Source organism: Lissotriton helveticus, chromosome 3_1, assembly GCF_964261635.1.
Source record: "Lissotriton helveticus chromosome 3_1, aLisHel1.1, whole genome shotgun sequence".
NCBI classification, from domain to species: domain Eukaryota; kingdom Metazoa; phylum Chordata; class Amphibia; order Caudata; family Salamandridae; genus Lissotriton; species Lissotriton helveticus.
This window is the reverse complement of record NC_136061.1, coordinates 943,579,787-943,602,402: the sequence shown is the minus strand read 5'-3', so window position 1 is coordinate 943,602,402 and position 22,616 is coordinate 943,579,787. Positions and strand designations below refer to the sequence as shown.

Genomic DNA, 22,616 nt, shown 5'->3' with positions numbered 1-22,616 from the left:
AAAGTCAATTGGGTCCTTTAAGCGCGTGCTTTCGGACTTAATAGAAATTTGGAGAAAAAGGGTCTGTGAACGTAAACTTCAGCAGGGCAAGGCTACAGGCTATGTCTGAGGACGGACCATTGTCGGGGAGCTGCTGGATGAAGCTGAGGTGCAGAGTTCTTCGTTCTGACTTAGTCACTTCTTTGGAAGTTGCAAATCTCCAGCAGGACAGGGCTGGAGGCTGTAGCTCACAAGAGTTCCACAAGACAGGATACCCATTTGGCACAGGACCGCTAAATAGAATTTGTGAAGTCAGGCTGACCGGCATTGCACCTTAGGCGGATAGACAAGCAAGTTGGGTTGGTGGCAAGGTGGTTCTCAGAGCAGTGTTTATTCAAGAATTTCCAGGTTTTTGATTTTGGCTATCTGGGCATATTTAGCAACACCACCAAGGGTCCAGGACTGGAGGGGCACCACTTGGTGGCAGGGGGGGGTTAGGACTCTGGCTGGGTTCAAGATGATTGGGGTCATTTCTGTCACTGATGTTATTATGGTTAGGATACCAGCCAACTAGCCCTTGGAGACACTCTGGTAGTCCTACATTCAGCAGTTGAATGGGGCTCAAACAGCAGGGCTGGCCTCTGAGGGTCTAAGCCAGGCTTTAGGCAGCAGAGCAGCCCTTCCAGGTGCATCAAAGCACTCTTCTGAAGTACACAGCAGCCCACAGCAGCAGGCAGTCTTCTGAGAGTCACTACACAAGTCCAGTAAGTGAACTGAAGAGTGGGTCTTAGGTAGGCCTGGGCGGTAAATTCTGTTCCGCTTGCGGAATTTTCAGAATTGTGGTAATTTCGCATTCTGCGGGGAATTGCAATGGTAAGTGAGTGATCATTGATGATTTATGTGGTGGCAGACAGTGAGGGAGGGTGTTGAACTGTAATTTGGAAACTTGCTTGGATGATTTGCAATGTTTGGGGCCTGAATGATGGGCGCTAATTTTTCCTTGGAGATGATTGGCCTTTACAAACTTACTTAGAGAAAATAAACCTGCATGGTTTACTCCTATTATCCTTCTATTTTTTCATTACCTAGGAGGGCTGCTCCAGGAAATCATTTCATTTACAAAACTGCCAAATTCCAATCTGTTGCCTGCATCAAAGGGGAGATATTGTACCTACTACCGTGTTTGGATTGGAACAGGTAAACATTGCACCAAGTAATTTGTTAGTGATTGTGAGTGATGATTGAGGATTCATGTGGTGGCAGACAGTAAGGGAGGGTACTGAACTGTAATTTGGGAACTTGCTGATGATGATTTGCAATGTTTAGGGCCTGAATGATGGGTGAGCAATTGTTCCTGGAGGTGATTGTCACTTTCACACTTAGCCAGATGTATTTGCAGTGTCCTAGATTTTTCTTCTGGTCACTTTAGTTAACAAACAAAAACTTATGCAAAATACTGCAATTCTGTTTCTCTACTTGTCCTTCAACAGGAGTGCATTATACATCTATCTTGCTCGGGTCATGACTGGGACGAAGTTACTCGGAGTCAGGAGGATGGAAGAACTCAGGGCAGGACTACCTACTCAACACCTAGAAGCAAGAAGTTGTGGACTTCAGAGAGAGAAACTATGAGTCTGAGGCCTAGTACTCAACTATGTGGAATGAAAAGAGGTGCATTCATTTACGAAATGCTAATATGTTTGTGTTTTTGTTTGTGCGGCGGCAAAAGTGAAACTTAATCTCCCTCTTGTTTTTTTTGCTCTGCCTCTGAGTTTCTTTGGCACACTCCTCATGAAGCTTTGACTCAACACTTCTGCTTACCTACTGGACCAGTCCAGATAGGCACCCAGGAGCGATGGACATTACCAAGGAGAATGCAGATGCACCACCTAATTTTGCAATACAGTATCATTTTTCTTTTAACAACCATATTTAGAGAACTGAGTGAGTGGGTTCACTCTTCCATAATTAGATTTTTTTGAACCTAGAAGACAGTTTAGCTTAGTTTAGTTTAACCTAGAAGATAGAACATTTAGATATCTGATAACTTGGGTCTAGGGGACAGAAGGACTGTTTGTAATGCATTTAACTGTACCTTGTCATATTCCTTTGTTTCCTCCCACAACAAATTGATGTTGAATGATGTGCTAGTGATTGCCCAGATGAATGTTGTGCTTGTGTAGCATTTGCCTTTGTCAACCCTTTCCAAAATCCCTTTTCTCGTCCGTTCATCAAACCTCTAACCCCGGGCTATGTGATTTACTGAGATGTGGCTTAATTTACACCATCAATGGTTCACACAATCTGCTAAGCATTGTCCCACACTGGCCCCATTTCACACCTATGTATAAAAGTGATCCATATTTGAGATACTGAATGAAGAACATCTGTTTCAGCATCATTCAGGCCTTTTGTTGTGTAACCATAAAATCATAACCTAAGCTTGTTCACTCCAGACTTTGAATCCATTTTTTATGACTCAAGGATTTCATAACCTTACTTTTAATTAAATAGTAGCTCACCTTTGCTCGAGTACTATTGCTATTTTTTGTTATTTTATCACTATCATGATTTCTTTGTTGTGTCATCCTGTAGTAGTCTGGCCTCAATTCTCTGTAAAGCTTTGATATTACCCACTAACTCAGTGTTCTTATTTCCATTTATTTGACTGCAATGGATAATCCTTCCGATTACTCCTACAGTTGAAGTTCACCTGAGTGAGACCTCACTTGTGAAGTTGTGATGCCTTCCTTGTTACTGCTTCATCTATATTCAGGCAAGACAACTATGGAATGAAGTGAACGTGTTAAGTTAGTAAGTAAGTAACTAAGTGCTACTGCAAGTTATTGTTTATCTAAGTTGTTGTAGGCAATATGGGTTATGAAAGCATCCTCCCTAATGGTCACGATAGTTAGATAGCCCTAATAATAAGTCTATAACTAAGTGGTATAATACACTCTTACAACAAAACAGATAAACAGGTTGGGTAAAAACTAAAATCCAGCAGTGCAAAGTACAAGTGAAACATAAAAAAACTACTTCAGGCATAAAATTTGATTACATTTAATATTTTCCCCTTGATTTATTTTTTACAAACAAAACCACCCTCTCCACCCACAAAAGGCCATCCCCTCTCCCCAAATAAATTGACCCAACCACCAATGTCCAAAAATTTGAAATGTCCAAGAAATTAAAAAGACCTGGTCCCAACTCTCTTCCCACCCTCAACAACAAGAAGTCCATCCCACCAACAACTCCAGGATGAGCTGCAGCAATGGCCTTCTGTCAGAGCAGGAGGGGGTGGCAGCAGTTGCTTTCAGCTAGTGGCGGTGTTGGAGGTGGGATGGCCAGGAGGATGGAGGCTGAGGGAGACCAGCTGCACTGGGGCCTGTTTGAGAGACAGGTATTTCCGCCTCCTCTTCATCCAAGACCACCAGCTTACAGTATTCCTGCTGGATGTGGTCCAGCCGCTGCCAACGCAGATGGGCCCATATCTCCTGCCTGGTGGGTGTTACTGGTGGATCAGCAGGAGTAGCTATATTGAGAAAAACAAAAAATACAAATAGTAAATAATGCCCTGTGAAAACAATTGTTTTAAATTAATGGGTGGCACAGTAGCAGTACATTGCTGGTCCCCTAGGGTCATTGGACTTTGATATGATTATAATAATTTTTCTTCTAAAGGCTTTTGAAATATCTAAACAGACACCTTGAGTGGAAAAATAAATTACATCTCATTGATGAGTGATGCATTATGTACTATGGAGTACAAGTTGTGTGTTGTGCCAAATGAATGAAGACTAGCTCAGTGCTAGCCAGGGCTTCTAATATTTTGCTAGTTTCTGCAGCTGGAGCAGCTGTAGTTGACAATTATCTATTATTATTTCCAATTGCACTGCTCTTCTCCAAAAGCTTTTCTCTTTCTACCCAGACTCCAAAGAGGGAGATGAATAATAAATAATATACTAAGTCACACACCTCAAGTATGAAATGTGGATATTATCCTGTCTGCCAAAAGCAGATATTGGGAAAAATGATGCACTGTACTACACTGAAAGTAAGTGGCTATATATATTGTATTTGGCTTGTTTGTTACAGTGTATCCCATAGGCCAAACTTGACATCAAATCATGCATTTATTCACACTTTGCTCACTGGCTTTGCCCACCACCACATATTATTTCCAACAAGTTTGTTAGTAAGGAATGGAAGCTTGACTTACTCTACTGCAGGGTAGGGTAGTGGGATTAGGCGGCTAACGTCACTACACTGATCATGGATTCCTCATCTTTGGCTTATTCAGTCACTGTACTAGTCGACAGAACTAAAAACGGAAAAACTTGAACAGGCGTGAAAAAATGTGTTCTGGGAAACCCTGAAATATATTTTGGAATCACTTCATAGGACTATAAAATCAAATGTGGCACGTGCCATGAATGTGTTTTTCAATTTTCTGGTAGGCTGGGGAGGAAGGACTTAGAAAAAAAATAAAAGACTGAATTACTAAGAGCTGATGGAGTGGGCAAAGGGTAACACAACTTGTGTGTTCAGTTTGCAATGCATTGAAATCTGCATAAATGTCACATTAACTGAGGCAGATGTACATTGTACCGCCAACACTGCAGTTTGGAATTTAATCATACTGCACTTCGTTTTGTCATGCGTGGCAATATGCCATATGCGGGTAGGGGGGTGATGAATGATGATGGGTGGGAAACATCTGCCTCGGTTAACAAATACAGTGAGTCAAGGGAGAAGAACAAAAATTAAAAAAATACCACCCACTTTAAACCATAGCATTGTTGATAACCATACATAAACGAAGTAAGCAAAGTAAGTGAGCAGCAGCATGCCACTCTCCATGAGAAGGCTGCCTTGTTTATTCATCCAAGGAATGAAAATATTCATTCATCCTTTCATTCTAATTCAGCCATAGCCATCATGACTTAAGCTTTACTTTCTCTCATCCAGTCTTTCACCAAATTTCCAATCCATTATCAATCCATTCAATATCCTCACTTTCTTCCAACCATCCTTTCACCCATACATTCCTTTACCCACCCACGTACTCTTTCACCCACCCACCCTGTCACACATATACCAATTACCTTTCTTTTAACCCTCCTTTCGATCATGTTTCCCTCAAGCCATGAACACTCATTGTGTGATCTTTTACTGCATTGCAGATAGAAGAGGCCATAACTCAACCACCGCTGCAGCTGGTAAAGCGGGGTGGGGGAGTTCAAAGTAACGAGTTGACAACACCCTGGTAGCTAATGAGTATAATAGTAATTGTCAATAAGCAAGTGGGACTTACCAATGCCCGTCCCTGCCGCCACTTCTACCCCTCCAACTGACTATCCTGCTGCGGGAAACAACCATTACAACGCAACTTTTACAACGAACTACCATTACAACGAAACTTTTACAACGCAAAAACTTTTACAACGCATACCATTACAACGCAGGATTTTACAACGCAAGTACCTTTACAACGCATACCATTACAACGTAAGTATTGGTAAGTATATAATTATTTTAAAAATATTATATGTTTGGGTTTTTGGGTAAAGGGGTATTTTTAGGGTTCAGGGTCAGTTTTCAGTTTTTGGGTAAAGGGGTATTTTTAGGGTTCAGGGTAAGTTTTCAGTTTTTGGGTAAAGGGGTATATTTAGGGTTCAGGGTCAGTTTTCAGTTTTTGGGTAAAGGGGTATTTTTAGGGTTCAGGGTCAGTTTTCAGTTTTTGGGTAAAGGGGTATTTTTAGGGTTCAGGGTCAGTTTTCAGTTTTTGGGTAAAGGGGTATTTTTAGGGTTCAGGGTCAGTTTTCAGTTTTTGGGCAAAGGGGTATTTTTAGGGTTCAGGGTCAGTTTTCATTTTTTGGGTAAAGGGGTATTTTTAGGGTTCAGGGTCAGTTTTTAGTTTTTGGGTAAAGGGGTATTTTTAGGGTTCAGGGTCAGTTTTCAGTTTTTGGGTAAAGGGGTATTTTTAGGGTGCAGGGTCAGTTTTGGGTTTTTGGGTAAAGGGGTATTTTTAGGGTTCAGGGACAGTTTTGGGTTTTTGGGGTACAGGGTTAATTTGTAAAAATAAAATAAAATTATATTTAAATTAAATTAATTAAATTTAATTAAATAAAAAGTAATTATATTTTAATAATTTAAATTAAAAAAAATATTTTTAGGGTTCAGGGTCAGTTTTGGGTTTTTGGGGTACAGGGTTAATTTGTAAAAATAAATTAAAATTATATTTAAATTAAATTAATTAAATAAAATTAAATAAAATTTAATTATATTTTAATAATTTAAAATAATTTATATTAAAAAAAATATTATATACTTACCAATATTTACGTTGTAATGGTATGCGTTGTAAAGGTACTTGCGTTGTAAAATCTTGCGTTGTAATGGTATGCGTTGTAAAAGTTTTTGCGTTGTAAAAAATTTGTTGTAATGGTAGTCGTTGTAAAAGTATGCGTTGTAACGTCATACATCCTCCTGCTGCAGCAGCACTATTTGAGCCGACACAACTGGTGGTCTGTGTGCCTAGAATTAACCATTATACATATTTTTTTGATGACAGATATGTCTCCCCTTAATTTTTCAATCAAAAAACACAACCACAATACATCACTACAGTGTGGATAGCACTACAGGAATCAGGATCTTCTAACAAAAATATCACTCTTCAGCTTTGGTTGGTTGGACAATGTTAGACACTCCAGGTAGTGAAGTGTTGTGATATGTCTTCAAGGAACAGCCAAGCAGGGTGTAGAATAAAGTAAGTTTTTTCGAAGTACACAACCTAGCATCCGACCACCTCGACAGTCCAGTGCAATTGCCGACTGTCAAGTGTCATCAGCCTAACATTCTTTTATAATCAGCACTTGTCAAAGAGAATATAGCAACACTCACGAGATGCACACATGAGACACCTTCACGCACACAACACCCAAGAGACACATACACGTGCACAAAGCACACATCATAAGATGAAGCCAACCAAAAATGTTTCCTAATAGAGGGGCAGAGCTATAACCTATGATTATCATGATGATTCAGTCATTGAAGGACATTGTCCTTCAATGACGGAGTCATCATGATAATGGGTGGAATAATGGTCAATGAAAGACATATGGTGTTGGTTGGCAAATTCAATTGGACCTCATACTTTTTCCAGCCATGCTGCATCCTCATGGAAACTGCTGGTATACTGTATCAATGAATTACACAGCACACAACATTGAGGGGGGATCCATGATCATGACTACTCTCTCGTTAACTCAACTGCTAGAGCATGAGCAGGAAAAAGAAAGCCTTCTCAACAAATATACATGGTGAATTTTATTTATAATACTAGCTAACTTGAGCCTGAAAACATTTATTAGTCCTACAGTACTACAAGATATATAGGAAAGAGAGAAAGATTATTATAAACAAAGCAGAAAATAAGTGAACTAGACGACCGGAAAAAGTCAGCTACCATAAAAGAAAAACATCGAATATAAGGGGAAAAAAGATAATGAAGGAATAACAGGAATGAAATGCAAATTGAATAGGGGAGCTGGAAAAAAAGAGGAGACAGTATAGAAAAATAAACAAGGCAAGATTTTAAAGTGGTATGGTGAGCAGAGGAAAAAGACTCATCCATTGTGCTTTGCAAGAGTGGGTTCATATCCCATCCTCATCACCACATGAAAGGAAGACAGCAGGTAAGCAACGTTATTCTCACCAGCAACACCAGACATCAGGCAGCAACTCCCTTCCTGGAATCCAGCACCAACATTTCAATACCATAAGATTCTACCATAATCCCACAACAATCATAAAACCCAACATTATGGAAATGATAATAATAAAGAATAGGCCTTACTGGGGTTATAAGAGCCCTCAGTGCCTCCTGCTGACCAGCTACTTCTGGATCATATGCTGATGGAAGAAATGAAGAAGATACAAAAAAACAGATTAGTGATTCAGTTAATCTCTAAAAAACTATTATGACAGGTAAACTCAATCACATAATTGTACTTCTTTAAAACAGATTATCGGTAGTTGTAGTTTTGAGTCTATCGATAATCATTGAGTTGCTCATACTAATCCTAAAATCCCTACTCCAAATTTCCTTAACAAAAACTACATTTGGAACAAATGCATTGCAGTGAATGATCTTTGATTTGATTTCATTCTCGTTTCTGAAACCCTTTCATGGACCAACCCAGTCTCCCATTTTTGCAATGCATAGTTGCATACTACACATCGCTGTTAAATAGTAGCTTGGAACTGTATGAGCTACAAAACCAAAGTCACAGAGAATGCTAACTCGCTGATATCACTGATTCACTATGGTGACAGGAGGGCAGAAGAGTTTGCAGTAGATCAATCAGCTAAAGCGATCGTCAATGGTGAGTACGATTAGGCAGATCTGAGTACCTGCCTAGCAGAAACTGGATCACATAGTAACAATATTCTTAATGTAAACTAAATGTAATTTACCTCTGAGTGTAACCTGCTATTTGGATTTTTATTTAAGATTGTAGAAAAACAACAAATAATGAATACTCTCCGAGCCCCGGTGCGTCAGCTGCTAGACGATGCACTGAGCCTGGCTGGTGCACCGCACGCACCAACGCACGATCACCCAGTGCAGCTGACACTCCCGCAGGGGGTATCCGCTGCCGGGTCTGCCGCCTGATGTCAGCATTGAGGGGATGCAGTGTTAAACAAAACAAGGTATTACCTGTGAGAGGAAATCCGCTCCGCCCTGCTACAGTGCAGTCCAGGGAGGTGTCCTGGCTCTAAACGGGCAACAGAAACCAGAGCCACCCCTTGTTCTCCCCACTTACTGAGTACACAACTGATGTCAGGGAGAACAGCGACGGCGCATTCCAGCGGAGCAGCCGTGAAATGGATCCAAAAAAAATCAAGCAGCAGTGAAAGCGATCGCCACTGCAGGCATATGTCTTCAAATATCGCGCCTGTGTCGGCACGATAATTGAAGACATATGGGCTTTGGTGCACGTAACAGACACCAATAGGCCATGGGCGGAGTTACGCGACCGCCTATGGACTATTGCGTGTTCTGTTTAAAAACAACACGCACCCAAAGCCCAATCAAAATGGACCTAGGAAATACCACGCACGAGCTGTGTGGAATTTCCAGGTCCATTTTTGAAACCCTACCAAAAGGGCTTTTCGCTACGCTTCACTTGCGAGCCCTAAACAAATTACTTCTACCTCCCCCTTGCTAAATATCGTCTGGGGCCTCACACCTGGGCGGCAGTGCCACCTGCAAGGTAGACTACCCTCTCTGCCATGGTGCTGGGTGGGGAAAATATTAGAAAAGAAAGGAAAGAAGAAACAAGGAAGTAAGGGAAAAAATTAAAAATACAAATGTCACGAAAAACGCGATTTTTCAAAGAAATCTAAATAACTCTAATACAATAAATAAAAATGAGGGGTAGATTAAATAAGAGGGTGGAGGATTACAAAGATAACAGAGGGGTTGAAAATTAGGTCCAGCACCATAAACAAAGTAAAAAACAAAATGGCCACACCCATGCGTACTGCATGGTGCCGTTTGCACGTGATTTGGAACTCAAAGACATACTCCACGTTGCGTTTCGGTACGCAGATGGGTGCACCGGCGAACTCTGCCTGCCCGCTGAACTCTGCACGGGCCTGTTGTCACCCCTTTAGTGTCCAACACTTTCCACTAATTGGCTAAGATTGTAGTGGGAATACTAAATGACACCCCTTGAGTGTCCAGCACTACCCCAAGTTGGTTTATATTGGAGTGGGAGTAGTAAATGTTACCACTTTAATGTCCAACACTTTCCCCAAGTTGGTTTATAATGAAGGGGGAATAGTAAATGTCACCCATTTAGTGTCCAACACTTTCCTTCAGCGTCCAATACTTTCCCCAGGTTGGTTTAAATTGCAGTGGGAATAGCAGATGTCATCCCTTAGGTGCACCAGATATTATAAAATGTAGTATATTAGAAAGTTGCCACACATATTGTAATTATTTTATTTTATAATATTCAATGATTGCACAGGTTAACATTTTAACATATATATTTCTAAAGTAAAAATTAGGGGTGGGCGGAGCTCGTGGAGTTGTACTCCATGGAATTCCAAGGAGTTATCTCAAAACTCAGATAAACTCCGCAGAGTTCTCACCACACACCGTACATTTGTGTTTATAGTGGAAACCAGAATATATAGTCACAAATGCAAAATATATTGTGCAATGTAAAACAACACCATCACATTCAAACACAGAAAACCAATTCATTTTGTATGGTATACATCAAAACTTGAAATAAACATGCATATTTACTAATCAATAAAATTGAGAGGTGTGAAGTGGGACGTGATGCAATTTAATGCCATATTTTATGGCATACTGTTAGACCTGGCATCATTGGCGTGAGTCTCCCTTCCATTTTGTCGGATTGCCTCCTCTGTTTTTTATATGTTTTTGCCGGTTATATGCTTTGGGCACTGTGCCACTGCTATTCAGTGCCACTGTGAATGTGCTCCCTATGTTAAATTGATGTAATGATTAGTGACTCCATAATTGGGTTATTTGATTTACTTGTCAGACCCTTGTACAGTGCACCATGTGTGCCTAGGGCTTGTAAATCAAATGCTGCTGGTGGGCCTGCCGTACTAGTTGTGCCACCCACAGAAGCAGCTTGTAAAGTGTGTCTCAGGCCTGCCATTACAAGGCCTGTGTGCACTCTATGACTGCCATGTCGACTTGGCAAGAGCACCCACTTGCCAGTCCCTAAACCTTCCCTTTTCGTCATATCAGACATCCCTGTGGTAGGCCCGAGGGCAGGGTGTATTGTAAGTATATGGTAGGCCATGCCCTAATGTGTGTGTAACATGCCCTAATAGAGAATTACAGCCATTTTTGTTTTTCACTACTGCAAGGCTACCTGTTCTCCATATGCCAGAATGGGCATTAGATTATTACATCTTATAATCCTAACTGACTCAGGGAACATAGTAGAAATTTAAATTTAGTATGCCTGAACACAGAATGATAAAATACATATTTTAGTAACATTGGTTTTAACATTCTGTGTTTGAAAATACCACTTTTAGAAAGTAGGCATTTTCTTGTCTAACTATCCAAAGCCTATCTCTGCTAGGTTGTGTATTCCTTGTATGGAGTTTGATTGACAGGGTTGGGGGATTCCAAGAGACAGAATGAGTCAGACCAGTAGTGAATAGGGAGATCTGCATCTAGATGAGTAGGAGGAGTTGCACCTGGGACCTGAATAGGACTGGGCCTTCCCTCCACAATGCTGGCTCCACCCCCTGGGATGTGGCTGTTGTCTTTGCCCTGCACTGTGAAAGAAGAGAAGAAATCATGTCAGAAAATTGCTCCAGGGCTGTGCTTTCCCTCCACAATGCTGGCTCCACCTCCTGTGGGGCGTCTGATGTTTCTGCCCTGCACTGTGAAAGGAAAGAAGGAGTCATGTAAACAGAGTGCTCCAGAACTGGTTTGGACTGGGCAAAGGCGCCTCTGCATTAAGAGAACAAAGAGAAAAGTAGTATAAATATTGGGACCCGGGTCCAAGAACTTTAGATCACTTCTGGGAACAAGACAAACCTTTTGCCAAGGAGAAGAACCAAGGAAGCTGTAGGAGTTTGGATTGCCTCTCTGCCAGTGTGCTGTTTGCTGGGTTGGCCTGCAGTGGTTTCTTCAGTGCCAAGGAAAGGAGAAGGAACTTTTTAAGGACTTTCATCATCTTGCAGAATATTGCTCCAAGGGCTTGAACTTGTGCTTGCTCCTGCTGAAGACTCTGGGACAAAAGACTTCACCTCCAGCTCCCCTCTGAAATTCCTTGCTGGGAATCCTATCTGCAGAAGCCTGCATGTCGCTGGGAGCTGGAAGTGCGACACAACGAGAAGAAGCGTGACACTGCCGCAGCTGTAGTCGTCGCACCGCCGGATAAGCGTGCCTCCTCCACATCTCCCAGGAAGCGTGTTTTCGTCGTAGCTGTCTGCTGTCGCATCACCGGAGAAGCGTGACGCCATTAAGAGGGTCGCCATTGCATCGCCGAAGAAGCGTGTCGCAGGACCTGTCGCGGCTCCAAAGTACAGAGTTGTCGCAAGGCTGCCAGGGCGTGTACGCATTATCTTTGCATCGTCGCAGAAAGGGCGCCATCTTCTCGCATCGCACCAGGATTGTCGCACCGCATCGAGGCACCATCTTGCGCATCTCAACTGGGCCGCAGGCCGAGAACCTACGCATCATCACCGCACCGGTAAGGATCACAACGCATCCCCTACTCTGTGCAAGCATTGAGGCACAACGCATCTTCTTCCCCGGAGCATGGAACCGACGCATCTCCCTTTGCGAGCCTTTTGGTCATTTTGCGTTACGCATCCAGGTACTTTTGTGAGAACTGTGTCGCATTTATCACCAACTTGTACTAAGCAATTTTTACCATCTTTTAAGTCAATCTTAAGTACAGTATTGTGGATTTTTGTCGTTTGTGGTCAAAGTATTACTGTGTATATTCACAAATGCTTAACACACTGCGTCTGAGATAAGCCTGTCTGCTCGTGCCAAGCTACCAAGGGAGTGAGCAGGGGTTATTCAGTAGTGTAATCCCCTTATCCTGACTTAGAAGCAAGGGTCCCTATTTGGACAAAGGTGTATACCATTGCCAACTAGAGACCCCCAGTTCTAACACATACACTGTCGATATATATCCCTAAGTGGGCTTTCATATCATGCTGCCATATATGCACCGTGATCCAAACATAAATACCTTAAACTTGGCACCATGCATACCTGTCTACTCATATATCTCGTGATGCACCTGGATGGCAAGGTAAAGGTTCGTGGTCAGTATACCACCTCCAATAGGCCAAAACAAAATTCAAACATAATTGTCAAATGCCTCCATTCAAGACATCATACCTTGACGCTGATTATACTTCCGTCACAGCCAGACTGCATATGTACCCCAATCACTGAATATTCTGTGTAAAGATTATGTAAATAATATCATTCCTCTATTTTAAGACCGTATACTTCATTTGTATAAGATTATATGCATCTTCGAGTCAATACCATCAAGCGTCCTCACCTCAGTATCTTAAATCAGGTGAATCCAATATTAAGTCTCATGTAATATGCCAGCCAATTCTAATTTGTATGCGACTATTTCATTAATGCAAGTGTATAGTTAGATGCTCCCACAATCTAAAAAAAGTAAAACAACCCAGGAAGTCAACCTTTTTTTTTTAGAGTTTTATATAGCGCGAATTTGACCCGAATCCGGTATCAGAGCTCTATACATAGCACCAGTTGCATTACAGGAGGACACATTCATTTTACGTGGATATTAAGTGGTTTGCCCAGAATCACAGGATGTTCAGCATCATTGCCAAGACTCGAACCCAGGTCCCCAGATTCGAGGTCGACCACCCTAGCCATTAGGCCAACTCCTTAGACCGCTCATTGTACTCACACCTTTTATTCAAGTACAATACCCATCCGTATTTTGCAATAAATTGTACCTGTATTGGGGATGCCTAATACGCGTCCTCTAATCGTTTGTATCTCCCGCTGAGTCAGTGCTGTGTACCCGGAAGTGGTACTCAGGTCTCAGCTTTATGTGGTGCACACGCGTTATCTCGTACGTTAACTAGGCCCGGTGTAAACGCCATCTTGGGTGTGTTCATGAATATGTGAACTCCGTTCTCTCTCCGATGTGCATATATATCAAGTCCCAGAGGCGGACCTCACAATAAGTTGCACGTGTATTGTGCAACCATTTCTGTTTTATTATAAACTATATGGTATTTATATCTTATCATACGGTTAATGCACATTGGTATGCCTGTCCAAAGGGACCAGTTTGGGCACCATCGTAAGTGAACAACCAGTGAATACGAACTTCACAGATATTCCAATATGACTAATTTACGTTAAATCTTTGAACCTCGAAATTAGATGCCAGTCACCTGCCTGACCTCACCACAGCTGCAGGGCTTCACATCAGCCCCGTCCGAGAGGAACTGCAGCACAGTCCACAGTAGCAGCAGGACTCCTGTCCAAGGCATGCTGAATCCAAGTTTAGGAATCCAAAATCAAGGCTTCCCATTACGAGAGCACTTTACCCGCACACCCTTATGTCTCCTGACAAAACAGCTAAAATCACTTCACTGGCAGAACCATAGCCTCAGGGTGCATTTAGTGACTGGTGAGTAGTGCAAGCCCTCAGCCTGATCCAAACGTTTAACTGCTCAGTCAAACTTTTGTACCAAACCTGAGACTGGAAGCTATCCCTAGTGAGAGGACTTCTCGGTCCTCACGTCCTACTCCGCCTTCTCTTCCTTTCCTGAGGAATCCACGCTCTGTGATGCGTTACATGCCTTGATTTACAAGCACTGACTGCTTTGGGAAACAGGCTCCGTCTGAGGTTGCAAGCGGTCACTGGTCAGCCTGTGGTGAAAGTAATGGGTGCGTGACGCCGATTAATTCCACTCCACTGGCAGTTGGTGGAGTTTTTTGGGGAACTCCGTTTGATGCGAGGAGTGCCACAAACTCTGCAAACTCTGCTAGAGGAGTGGAGTTCACATTCTCACCCCTAGTAAAAATAAGAGTCATTATCAAATGAAGTTAAATAAAAATAAATTAATTTTCAACTGTTAAAAAACAGAAGTACATCATATTTAATTTATTTGTATAATCTACATTTTCAATTAATATTTTTCTTTGCTTATAATTTTTCTACATTTATTAATTTTTTTCTTGTATTTTTTCGCAGTTTTTTAAGAAAAAATGTATTTAATAAAGAAATATATGATATGATATGAATTGGCTTTTATAAAGCGCAGCTTACACTCCATGGAGCATCTTGGCGCTAGTCATAACGTGTCACAGAAGAGAATGAGAAAGAGGGAGAGCTGCCAAAAGGTAAGGGAGGAGTATTTAAGTCAGAGACAGGGAGTGAAATTAAATTAACGCTAGACATAGTGTGTCAGTGGCCTTGAAAATCCATGTTTTAAGGGCTTTTCGAAACAGGTTCTCTGAATGGATCAGACGCATTTGGGGTGGGAGCTTGTTCCAGGCTCTGGCTCCTAGCACTCCGATGGATTTTCCACCTTTTGTGGTTAATCTGAATTTGGGGACGGCTAATAGGTTAAGGTTCGATGATCTAAGTGACCTGGAGGGTGTATATCTTCCAAACCTTTGAGACAGGTATGTAGGACCCGACTGGTGGTAGGCTCTGAAAGTGATGAGTAGTATTTTAAATAATACTCTCTTGTGGATGGGTAACCAATGCAGGGTTTTAAGTGCTTTGGAGGCAGATGATTTTCTGGGTAGTTTTAGCACTAGGCGGGCAGCCGCGTTCTGAACCATCTGCAATTTATGCAAAACAGCTTTGTTGGAGCCCGCATAGATGCTGTTGCAGTAATCTAGCCGGGATGTGATGAGGGCCACCGCTACTGCTTTTCTAGCTGTCAGAGGGAGGAGGTCAAAGAACCTTCTAAGGCCTCTAATGATGTTGAAGCAGGATCCTGCCACAGCACCTGCTTGCTGTTTGAAGGACAGGGCTTCATCAAACCTTATCCCGAGGTTGCGGGCCGATGTGATGGTATTGGGTGGGACTTCGGCGTCTTGGGGCCACCAGTTGTCAGGGGAAAAAAGGTTGTTCTGGCCAAAGGGGAGGATTTCAGTTTTTCCTGAGTTGCATTTAAGGTGGTGGGTTCTCATCCATTCGAAGGTTGCAGTGAGACAGTCTCTCAGATTTGCTTCTGCTTTGGTTGAGTTGTTGTCCAATACCAGGATGAGTTGGGTATCATCCGCGTAGGATATTGTACTGATGTTGAATGATGTGATGAGTTCAATCAAAGGGGACATGTAAAGATTGAAGAGAACGGGGCTCAAGCTTGAGCCCTGTGGTACTCCTGTTTTTAAAGTTTTTTCATCTGAGCAGAAATTTCCTAATATGGTGACTTGTTTCCTATGGCTTAGGAAGTTTTTCAGCCACTTGAAAGCGGTTCCTGTTAGTCCTGATTCTGCTAGGCGGCCAATTAATACGGGGTGTGAGACCGTATCAAAGGCCGCCGATAGATCGAGCAGGATCAGGACGGCCTTTTTCCCCTGATCCAGTGCTATCTTAAGTGTCTCTACTGTATGTAGAAGGGCTGACTCTGTGGAGTGTTTTGCCCTAAAACCTGCCTGGTTAGGGTGTAGGAGTTGGTTTTCCTCCAGATGTTTTGTTAGCTGTTTATTTACTGCTGCTTCAGTTAGTTTAAACAGTAGTGGAAGCAGTGAGATTGGGCGAAGGTTAGAGAGCGTAGTGGGATCAGCTAGGGGCTTTTTCTGCAGCGGTTTTACGGCAGCCCGTTTCCATTCAGATGGAATGACAGCAGTGGCCAGAGAAGAGTTTATGATGGAATTTATAGTTGGATTTACTATGTCCACTAGAGTGTGGAGCAGTAGTGGAGGGCATGGGTCAAAAGGGGAACCTGATTTACAGGAAAGAATTGCTTGTCGAGTTTCATCAAGACTGATGGGGGAAAAGTTTTTTAGCTGAGGTATACTGTTGATAAGTTGTAATTTGTCATAGGGGGCGGGTTCTGCAAAATCTGGGAAGTCTTTGGTGAGATTTAGTATTTTCTTTTCGAAGTAGTTTGCTATGGAGTTACAGAGTGTCAAGGAAGGTGGTATCTCTTGCCTGAGAATTCTGGGGTTCATGAACTCCTCAACTATTTTAAAAATTTCTTTCTGTTTGTTATTGGACAGATTAATGGCTTCTTGGAAGTGATCTTTTTTAGCGTTTTTTTATCATAAGATGGTATTGTTCCTTGCGGTTTTATAGGCAAGAGCTTCCGTTACATCATAGTTTTGGCGCCATTTCTTTTCAAGGGTTCTGACCTCAGTGCGTTTGTTTTTTAAGGCGGGGGAGAACCAGGATGCTGACTTTTTATTCTGTTTTTTTCGTACTTTTCCTGAATTAGTAGGACCACAGAAGTCTGTGACCCATTTACAGAAATTGTTATAGTCGGTTTTAGTACATCCGGTGAGGGACGGTTTAAATTCCTCTGCCATGTGATGCAGATTGGGTGAATTGGCAATTTTTTTCCAATCTTTCTGTATCGAGAAATCGATTTTTAGGTTGGCAGTATTAGGTTTTTTCTTTTTGGTTGTGAGTTTGAAAGGGATTAGCCAGTGATCGGTCCATGTTTGGATCAGTGGAGTTTCAACGGTTAGGGTTTTGATATTGGTACAAATGCAATCTAATATATGGCCTGCTTTGTGTGTGGGCATTTTGGTCAGTATTTCCAGCCCTAGGATATCCGTTAGATCATTAAGCCATATTGCATTGGGGTCATTGGGTTTATCTAAATGAAAATTTAGGTCGCCCAAGACTGTAAAATTTGCATATTTCAGGGTTAAAGTACTGAGTGCATCTTCGAAGCTTTCGAAGAAGCCATTCTGAGGTCCTGGGGGGCGATAGATTAAGGCCCCCGCGAAGGTGTTCTCCTCATTTATCTGAAGACAGAATCCCATGCTTTCTGCCCCTTTTATGTCTGAGAGTTCGAACGTTGAACATTTCAGAGAGTCTCGGTGGATAATGGCTAGTCCACCTCCTCTCAGTTCAAGTCTATCGGTCCTCTGAATGAGGTAGCCTTGGGGAACAGTTTCAGTTATGATCGGGTTACACCATGGTTTAAGCCATGTTTCCGTTATGAATAGTAGGTCAATATTTCTCTCTGTGATGAGGTCATAAATATGCTGGCCGTTCTTACATATTGACCTAGCATTGATCAAGGCTCCTCGGAGAGAAGTCGCGTTTTCCATAGGGGATAGCTGTTTTTCCGGGGTGAGGAGCGTTCTACAAATATGACAGTATGTAGGTTCTGACCACGTTTCAACATTAATCATGTCGTGACAGTGATTTTTATTAAGGTTTAGGGCGAGTATCTGATCTCTGGTATAGGTAGGTGTTTGATTGGTACATACCTTAGGTTGGGCAGCATCATAGGCCCTGGGCCCGGCCGAGGCACGGACGGGCACAGACGGGCTTGCCTTAGGCGCGCCTTCGGCGCGCAAACGGCGCGCCCGCTGCGCCCGTCCGCTGCGCGTCCGGAAATGACACATTTTTTTATAGACAGGAAGGGGGGGGTTATACTTTACAGCTTTTGAAAGATTTTTTATAACATTGTTTGACAAGCATAACATTTTAAAAAGTGTATTACACTTTTTATACATTTCTTAATTTTGTAATTAGCTTTTTTAATTTAACTTTAATATTTTTTTAATTAGTACATAATAAATAATTGTATATATTTTATGCTAATATTTAGTTTATACTTTGCAATTTTTTACAATATTGGTTGACAAGTTTAGCTTTTTAAAAAAGTTATGCCCAGGTTGACCTCATCTGCCCAGGTCAACCTGGGCAGATGGCAACAGTGGGTCTCACTGTCCCTACAACAACACCCCCCACCTTGGCTGCAACATTTCAGCCATTCCCCCTCCCCCAAACTGTGTCTCTAGCATAGTCACTTACATCTTGAACCCCCTCAGTCATGGGTTCTGAGGTGACAATCACCAACCCAATCACTGAGGTACGAAGACCCGAGGGGAGGGTGCAGTCTGGGCCAAAGACACAGGCCTGTGGGGGTAGGGTTTGTGGGAGGTGAACAGTGGGTTCGCTGAGTGAGCCCACTGGGGCCACTCACACCCAGGCCACTATCAACCAAGTCCTGGTTCACAATTTGGACTCCCAAGGCATGATGGGCTAGGTACTCATGGAAATCCAGGAGAGGAAGCAGCTGTAGTGGGACATCCACCAGTAGCTGGCCACCGACAGCACCAACATGAGTCGGCTCATTGGGGTGCTGCAGGACATCAACAGCACTCTTCTGCAGGGCTTTTCAAACACCATATACCCATTCCTGGGGTCCAACCACATCCGGTACCTCGACATCTGCTGCAACCATGGGAAGGAAGGCCCTGTCAGAGGAAGACATGACTTCAAACACCCCTGTCTCAGCAGCAGTGGATTCCCTCTCCCCCACAGGAGGGGACGTCCACCTGAATTTCCGGGAAGTGAGAATTGCAAGACACCCACCACTGGATGTAAGAAACCTCACACCTAATTTCCTCCAGTGTGTGCAACACATTTACTTTAATGGACTATTTCTAGACACTTTTCTGTTTCTGATAGGAGTAGTATTTAGACAATTCAGCAGCTTTAACTATGGTTTCCTTCACCATGACTACCTTCTTCACTTTTAGTGTTCCCTGTTTGGTTTTGCACATTGTTTTCCTCGTTCACTGCAATAAATACACTAGTCACAAACTCCTTGCCTCCTGTAGTATCTCTCACATCTAACAATATATATATGCTCCCATGTGAACTTTACAATGCCAAAACAAGTTACTCATGTTAGTATCGATATGATGACTGTAAACAATATTTACCACCGGATTACAACCATGTCATACCAACAAATACATACAAGTGTCTGGTCTTATAACATCTTTATTCCGTTCTTCCAATCATAGGCTGACATGATGTCAAAAACATAGCAAATACTACATTACTCAAATATTCTGTGTCAGTGATCATATTTTCAGGTGCACGCCCCTAAAAACATGGAATGAGGGGACACATCAGACAATTTCCTATAGAATAGGAACATAAAAATAGGCCTATAGCATCAGCTGGAGGCATATCGCCTACCTCACAAAAGGAATCCCACATCATTTAAACCAATAAACAGACATATGGCAGTACAACAGTTTCTGATCACAGCGGCATTCCAATCCAGTGTTGCTGCATCTGGTGGAATGGTACAAACAAATGTCAGTGATGTGCCACAAGCACTTTGGCCTACAATGAGGACAGACATCAACAGCTACATACAGTTCATACGCAATGAGGATTTAGCCAATGTGAAGGCAGAATAACATTATTTGAGACCAACACTAAATTTTTTGGGAGCACATGATGGCACACATTTTGCATTAAGACCTCCACACCACAAGGAACAAGTCCAATGGAACCCTCTTAACTTCCACTCTATTGCTGTGCAAGCTGTATTGGTACAGATTTTGTACACCCAAGGTCTGTGACAGACATTTCCAGGAACAATCCATATCTACTTTTACGTTCAAACAGTATCATATAACTGCTAAGGTCACAACTCTGAAAAGTTCAAATGAAGATGCCATGGTGAAGGTACCCAAAACAGATTCAAACAAAGAGATTAGCTATGAAACCATCCGTATGACACAATTTGCATAGTCAACTTCTAGAGAACACAGTCCATAACAAAATTCTAAGCTAAACAGAGCGACACTAACCAAGCTAAGCATGTGTCATAACCTTCCTCAATAAAACACCTTTCACTAGATTTTGCAAGAGCTTTACCTTCTTAGTATTTCCTATAAACATCCTCCTCATGTCATTACAACAAGATTTGCTTTAATTGTCAAAGTCATGACATTTCACAACATACTTACACTTTGAGAAGAAGCTACTGATGAGATCTTGACTCAAGCCTGCTCCTTCCTCTTCACCACTATCATCTTCATTTTCCATTGCAGGATTCTCACCCGTTGGGTCATCATTGTCTTCATTCTAATATAAGAGATGTTCTGTAGTAGGGCAACGTTGTGGCGCACGCAGCTGGCCATGGTGATTTGACACACCTTCCCGGGTGAGTAAAAGAGGGCTCTCACAATCTTGTCCAGACATTTCAATCCTGTCTTCCGGAGCCCAAAAGCCTGCTCCACTCGTATTCTTCCATGGGCCTTATTGAAGAGGACTTCCCCTGGTGTAGTTGGATTCTTCAGTGGAGCCAGAACCCAAGCCAGTTGGGATGCGCTGAGTCTCCTAGATAGAAGATGGACAGAAGTGCAACAATAAATCATACACTTTCTGATTATAGTACCTGACATTACCCACACAAAGTTAGGACATATCAAACTTACCAACAAGCCAGGTCTTCTCCGGTATTAGTTGTGACATCATCTCGGGTGTGGTGCTATTCTGCAGTGTGAAGGAATCTTGGGCTGAATCTGGGAACCAGGCACAGATGTTTTTGATGTGCAAATCTGGTAAGCACTAGCAGACAAATTGCAAGTTGATAGAGTTGCAGTGCCTGCTGTAACACTGAACTTGTTCCCTGGCTTGCAGAGGTACTAAGGCAATGGCTCCAATCACATGTAGGATGTGGCCAGATCTATCGAAATCCTCCTTCACAGTGGCTAAATCCTCATCTCTGGGGAACTGGGTCTAGCTGTCCATGTGTCTCATCATTGCTGAAAGCACATCTTGAAGTACGCCACTGAACATTGGTTGTGGCATACCACCCAATATACTCACAATGTATTGCAAGGAGCCTGTGTCCAGAAAATGCAATACCAACATAGGTTTCACAAATGTAGGATACATGCAGGATAAGTGATTTGAGGAAGGAGATCAGCCATAAAACCTATATTGTGTGTCTGAAGGATTTGAAATGGGCAGTACACTGGAGGCTGCCATCTCCTCCATCTCCCAGGGTACCTATGTGAGGAGTGAAAATAATTTTGAACACTGGTCACAAATTCCACTATAACATACATGAAGACTAAGTAAAAAAACGTGACATAACATAACTGCTTCATAAAGCATTACACATAATTTACATAATCATTGTCTACTGTCCAACATCCACTAATTATCCCTATATTGTCTATAACAGAAATGTGCACATTATCTACTTAGAAATTTAAAAATGTGCACTATAAGGATGAATGTAGGAAATAGTGGACCCCACACATTTTGCCTTTTGACACAGTAATGTACTACACAGAGGATTTGTGGGTTTGAAAATACATGGCAATGGCGCATTTTAAATGTGAACATGCTAGTCCTCATTTGTAGTGGTGGTGATGCACTTAACATTCACCAATAATGTAGTTTCAACCGATAAAATGGCTGATGCCAGACATCGCATATAAGACATTTGGGATGTCCGCAGCCCGCGAAATGAACTGGGTGGTGCCTGATTTCTTCCACGGTGGAAACAGTCGTAGGATAATGTTGGTGATTGTGACAGTCGCGGTCCAATGGCTGTGTCTTTCTATGCTGATGACCGCTTACATGTACTCTGCTGTTTGAAAAATAACTAACTTGCCTACTTACATTGCTGCTATCAACACCTCCTCCACTTTAGCTGTATCTGGCAGCACTGGGGGCAATCATGCCAGGCCAAGCATGTGAGAGGGCATGTCCCTTCTGTCCAGTGGAGCTGGAGACCCTGGTTAGAGAGGTCCTTCCCCTGTATGGCTAGCTGTATGGCTTACCAGAGGAACAGGTATCAATCTATATAAATAAAAATGCACATGTTAGTTTGTTCAAAATCGTAAATCTCTGAAAGTTCTTCACCGATTGCTTTGAAATTTTGACACAACGTTGGATTCAAATACGCGGGTGTTTTTATATACACAACTATGGATTAGAATACGCGCATGTCGAATACGCGTGTGTCTTTCATCGAAAGCTCGAACAGACACATAAAAATGTCAGTGTTCGTTTGTTCAAAATCTAAAATCACCGAAAGTTCTTCACCGATTGTTTTGAAATTTTGACACAACGTAGGAT

At 42.3% G+C, this 22,616-nt stretch overlaps 1 protein-coding gene across 1 annotated transcript in view; it reads right to left on the bottom strand.

Moving 5' to 3' along the window:
• LOC144824808 (putative methyltransferase DDB_G0268948) overlaps nucleotides 1-22,616 on the bottom strand; it is a 529,359-nt gene that overhangs the window by 264,570 nt on the left and 242,173 nt on the right. The window lies entirely within an intron of this gene.